Here is a 5,708-nt window from a genome sequence, read left to right on the forward strand (position 1 = left end):
CTCTGGTGGTGCCATTAAACGAAAAGAGAAGACAAATTCTAAAACATCGAATTTAGTGGAGACACAAAAAAGTCAAGATGAAGGGATAAGTGATGACATTGAGACGGCAGATCACTCATACTCGTACACCTTCGAGAAAGACCTTCAGCGTATGCCAGATATAGATGACACGCCAGAAAAACCTCATTCCAAAAAAAACTAAAGATCAGCCGTCACTTCTTGAGATGCAAGAGAACATTGTAACTCTCTTATCCAAGAAAATTAATGAGAGTTCGGGGCACCTGGAGAATCTGATTCGAGAAAACACGCTCAGCATTGCAACCCTGAAAAAGTCAATTGATTTCACGCTGAAAGAAATCACTAAATCACACGAGCACAAAGTTTCTGAGCTTGAACGAAAAGTCAACGAAGCTGAAAGATATCGGCGGAGATGGAACTTGAGGCTGCAGGGTGTTCCCGAGAAACCGGATGAAGATCTCAAGCATCTGGTGATTGGAATCTGTGGTTCAGTTGCTCCAGAGCTGAAGGATAGATGCCAGGTTGATGTGGACATTGTTCATAGATTGGGTCGGAAAGAACAGGGCAGAAGCCCAAGAACAACGATTATTCAGTTCACGAACAGGTCTACTCGGGATCTTCTCTGGAAACGGGCGAAGAACTGTGAATTCCTTCAAGTGTTTGCGGTTTACAGAAGATTTAACTGCGCTGGACGTGGAGAGGCGAAAACTCTTGTGGCCCACGGTGAAAGACGCCAGAGAGAAAGGTCGTAAAGCTGTTTTTGTGGGGAGTAGAGCCTTTGTTGATGGCGTTGAAATTTTCCCCAAATGAAAATAAAAGTTTGGTTTTGGTGGTTTCTGTCCAAAGAATAAGCAATACTATCTGAAAGAGAATGGTAGAGGGGGAGTGAGGAAAAACTAAATAAAAAATAATAATCTCCCAGGTTAAATTGTAAACTAATAGGAATTATGCACCCTTTGAGTTACATATACCTTAGCTCTTAAGTTTTTTTTTTTCTTCTGTAATTTTGATTGTTAAAAGTTCATGTCGTTATCATTTTGTTCCTTTAATGTCAGGGGTATTCGAGATTTAACTAAACGAAAGGCTGTTTTTTTGTATTGCAAGAGATATACTGTAGATTTTTATTTCTTACAAGAGACTCATGCTTGTTCTTCAGATGTGAATTTTTGGAAGTCTCAATGGGGTAGTGAAATGTGGCATTCTTTTGGAAGTAATCACTCAGCAGGAGTTGCAATTCTAAAAGGTTCATTTAAAGGTAAAATTGTTAGTAGCAAAGTTCACAGTGGGGGTAGGTGGATAATTCTAATAGTATCCATTGATGGGAAGATGTTTTTGTTAGGTACTGTATATGCCTCAAATATTCACAAATATAATGTTGATTTGTTCTCTGATATTGAAAATGAGATTAATAAGGTTAGAGAAAGATTTCATGATGTTGAAATTATTCTAGGTGGGGACTTTAAAATTGTCCCAGATGTTAAGATGGATAGAATTCCTGTTCCAATTAGACCATCTGCAACTGATTCAGAGTTATCTGGATTTTGTGATAAATTGGGGGTAATTGATATATGGAGATTTAAACACCCACTTTTGAAAGAGTACACATGGAGTAATGGGGATGGGTCTAAACAGTCAAGAATTGATATTTGGTTAATTTCTAATTCGTTAGAACAAAATACAAGTAGAGTGTCCATTGAACCATCAGTATTATCTGATCACAAAATAACTGATCTTCTCATTATATGGAATAACGTATCTTCATGTAAAGGCTCTAAGACCTATTGGAAACTTAATAATAGATTATTGGAAATTGATAGTTTTAAACATGAAATTAAGAGAATAATACAAACCTATTGGAATCAAGCTAAGCAGACACATTTATACTGTAAGAATTGAGTTTATGAAGTTTTTGATTAGACTTAGTGCAGTTAATAAAGGCAAAGAAGTTGCAAAATCTAAAAGGAAGAGGAAATTATTAGAGCTATTTGTAACATCACTGATAATAATAATGACAGAAACTCTAATCTGTTAATGAATCTGCAGGCTGAGTTAGATAAATTATATATAATCAAAGCAAAAGGAAGATTTGTTAGATCACGAAGACGTTGGTTAGAAGATGGAGAAACTAATTCCAGATACTTTTATAATCTGGAGAAAAGGAATGGAGAATATACATCTATTAGAAAGCTTAATATTAATGGCCATGAAACACAGGACCCTGTTATTATTTCAAAATATGTCTCAAATGTTTATGGTAAATTATATTCCAGCAGTGCATGTTCTGTGGACAAAATAGATGAATTTTTAAAACCCCTAAAACATAATATAGATAATATCGATGAAGAATTTAAAGACCTTTGTGATCAGGAAATATCCATTTTAGAGATTAGAACAGCTATAAATAAACTTAAATTAAACAAGTCCCCCGGAAATGATGGCTTAACTGCTGAATTTTTTAAAATATTTCAAGATGATTTAGTTGAATTTCTGTTAATGGTCTTTAAAGAATCTATTGATCAGGATGTTTTGCCACCCTCCATGACACAAGGTCTAATATCATTAATTCCAAAGCCTGATAAAGACCTATTATTACTAGATAATTGGCGACCTATCACCTTAATTAATAACGATAGTAAAATTTTTGCTTCCATATTCGCTGAAAGGTTAAAATCAGGATTAGAAACTATTATTGATGAGGGGCAGTCAGGTTTTATAAAAGGAAGACATATTTGTAATAATATTAGACTTGTATTAGATCTCATAGATTATAATGAAATTATCAATGAAAATAGTTTTATTCTGTTTGTCGATTTTTACAAGGCCTTCGATACAATACAACATGACTTTATTTTTAAAACCCTTGAATTTTTTGGTTTTGGGGACAAATTTCAAAAAGTAATCAGACCCCTATATAATAAGATTAATCGCTCTGTAAAACTGTCATATGAAACTTCTCATAGATTTGAAATCAAAAGGGGGATTCGACAGGGCTGCCCTATTAGTCCATTGCTTTTTTTGTTGGTTACACAAGTTATGGCCATTCATATTAAGAAAGATACTTTTCGTGGTATCAGAATAGAAGATACAGAAATTAAATGCACACAATTAGCCGATGACACCCTTTTCTTAAGAGACTATACTGAAATTGAAAAAGCAATTAAGTGTCTGCAGTTCTTTTCATCTGTATCTGGTCTTTCCCTGAATATTAATAAATGTGAGCTTATGGCACTAGGTTCCTGTAATTTTACAGCAGTATGTGATATTCCAGTGAAAGAAGTTGTCAAATATTTGGGGATCAAGATAGCTAAAAATATGGAAGTCAGAAGTGAGTTAAACTTCACTCCTGTCATTCAATCATTTGAAAAAAAACTTAATTCTTGGCTGATGAGAGATATCTCTTTAAATGGTCGTGTGTTACTGGTTAAGGCTGAGGGTTTATCTAGGTTGGTTTATATTGCTCAAGTGTTAGATGTACCCCCCTCTTTAATAAAAATGATAGACACCAAACTTTTTAGATTTATTTGGAAGAACAAATCACACTATATTAAAAAAGAAAATATTTGTAGATCAAAAACTGAAGGAGGACTGAATGTTTTGGATTTTAAGACCTCTAACATGATATTTAAAATAAAATGGCTCCAAAATTATTTAAAAAATAAGCAAAGTATATGGTATACCATACCTAAATCTATATTTAAAAAAGTAGGTGGTATAGAGTTCATATTGAAATGTGATTATGATATTAACAAAATACCCATTAAACTTGCAAGTTTCCACAAACAAGCATTACTTTCATGGACTCTTATGTATAGTCATAATATTTCCCCCATAAATGTACCATTTGGAATAATAGATATATGAGGATTAGAAACAAATCAATATTTTTTGAGAATTGGTTTGAAAAGGGAATTATTTGGGTTAAACAGTTGATAAAAAAAGATGGTGTTTTATACAATTATCCTGAATTTGTTCATATTTATAACTTTTCAGTTGATCCTATCCAATATTTTTTGGTTTTACATGCCATTCCCAAGGAAATTTTTGAGGCTATTAGAATGTAATAATAATTATTCTTTACAAACAGATGAAGAATTTACTGCTTGTATCAAGCTGCAGGATTTCACAAGTTCTGGATGTAATAATATTTTCTTCAAAAATATCTAAAAATATACTTGCTGTTATTACTCATTGGAATTCTCATTTTAAAAAACGTTTTGATTGGAGTAAACTTTGGATGACACCTCATAAGTATTGCATCACAAATAAAGCGAAAGAGGTTTCATATAAAATGTTCCATCGTGTCTATCCAGTTAAATCACTTGTGGTGCCGCGATTTACAGTGAACATGGAAGCTATTTGTGTTTTTTGTCAAATTTCCCCTGAGACTATGGTTCATTTATTTTGGGAGTGTCCCAAGATCCAAATGTTTTGGAAAGAACTCAATAATTATTTACAAAGTAAAGCTATGATTCTTGTTAACTTTGAAGAAGTTGATGTTATGCTAAAATGTTTTTCATTTGATGGTGATAAAAATATTCTGTTTATATTTGATTTAATTATTATAATTGCCCGTTATTATATTCATAAAGTCAAATGGAATGGAAAAATGCCAAATTTTGAACAATTTAAAGTCGATGTTAAAATATATTTAGAAACAATATCTAAAAGTAAAAACTTAAAAGCAAGAAAAACTTTACAGCTATTTAATAGATATAAGTTTTTTCTGTAAAATGCCTTTCTTTATTTTTTATTTTATTTTTTTAACCCTTGACTTGTATGGTTATATGTACTCTTGTATGTAAATTATTTTTGTTGTTGTTATATTGCAATAAAAAAAAAAAAAAAAAAAAATATCTGATTTATCAGCGCTGTTCTTCTTCTTCTTGTGTTGTTTAATGGCGGTTTACAAGCCAACATATGGTGTATTACCGCCACCAACTGGCTGGAGTGTTGATGCGCTTCTACATCTAATCTACGTCTGATTTATTTTATTTTATAAAAAAAATCGTATTTATGCTTCACACTGCAGTCCAGTTGGTGGAGGTAATACACCATATGTTGGCTTGTCAACCGCCATTAAACAACACAAGAAGAAGAAGATCAGGGCTGATTAATCAGATATTTGTTCTCAAGCGCATCAACACTCCAGTCCAGTTGGTGGCGGAAATTCACCAGAAGTTGTTTTGCAAACCTGCAGAAAACTCCAGAAGAACTCATTTCGGTAAGTGTTCAACGTCATTTGTGAGATTTATATTGATTTTTGATTGATATTTTTCTCTTAGGCGTTTTAATCTCTGTAAAATAATCTTTTGTATCTCATCATGGCACTTTGTTTTGTGACTGATGCTTAAAAATAATCAGTTTCAGGAGAAACACAGAAATCTGAGAATATTATGATTAATTTCGGATCGATGATCTCTTTAAATCAGCGGCTGATTGTAAATGAGTTCAATGTTTGGTGAGAGTGGGGCACATAAAACGATCTTCTGCTTTCCTCGAGTTTGTTTAAATGCATATTTGGGATTACTGGTCATATTCAAGAGGTAAACAAATCAACTAAAACACTCAAGAACAGGTTTATTTACACTTTCTGTCTGTCTGTGGCTCAACTCAAGTTTATAATTTAGTCCAGTTTGATTAATTATTGGTGAAGTTCTGTCCAGTGTTGGTGTAATGCATTAATAAGTGTT

The 5,708-nt window shown here is 32.8% G+C and overlaps 1 protein-coding gene across 8 annotated transcripts in view; it reads right to left on the reverse strand.

Annotated features, from left to right (window-relative positions):
• The window catches only part of LOC127618565 (gastrula zinc finger protein XlCGF26.1-like), a 105,400-nt gene that overhangs the window by 36,432 nt on the left and 63,260 nt on the right, over nt 1-5,708 (reverse strand). The gene's annotated exons all lie outside the window — the stretch shown is intronic.

This window comes from Xyrauchen texanus, chromosome 25 (genome assembly GCF_025860055.1).
Source record: "Xyrauchen texanus isolate HMW12.3.18 chromosome 25, RBS_HiC_50CHRs, whole genome shotgun sequence".
NCBI classification, from domain to species: Eukaryota; Metazoa; Chordata; class Actinopteri; order Cypriniformes; family Catostomidae; genus Xyrauchen; species Xyrauchen texanus.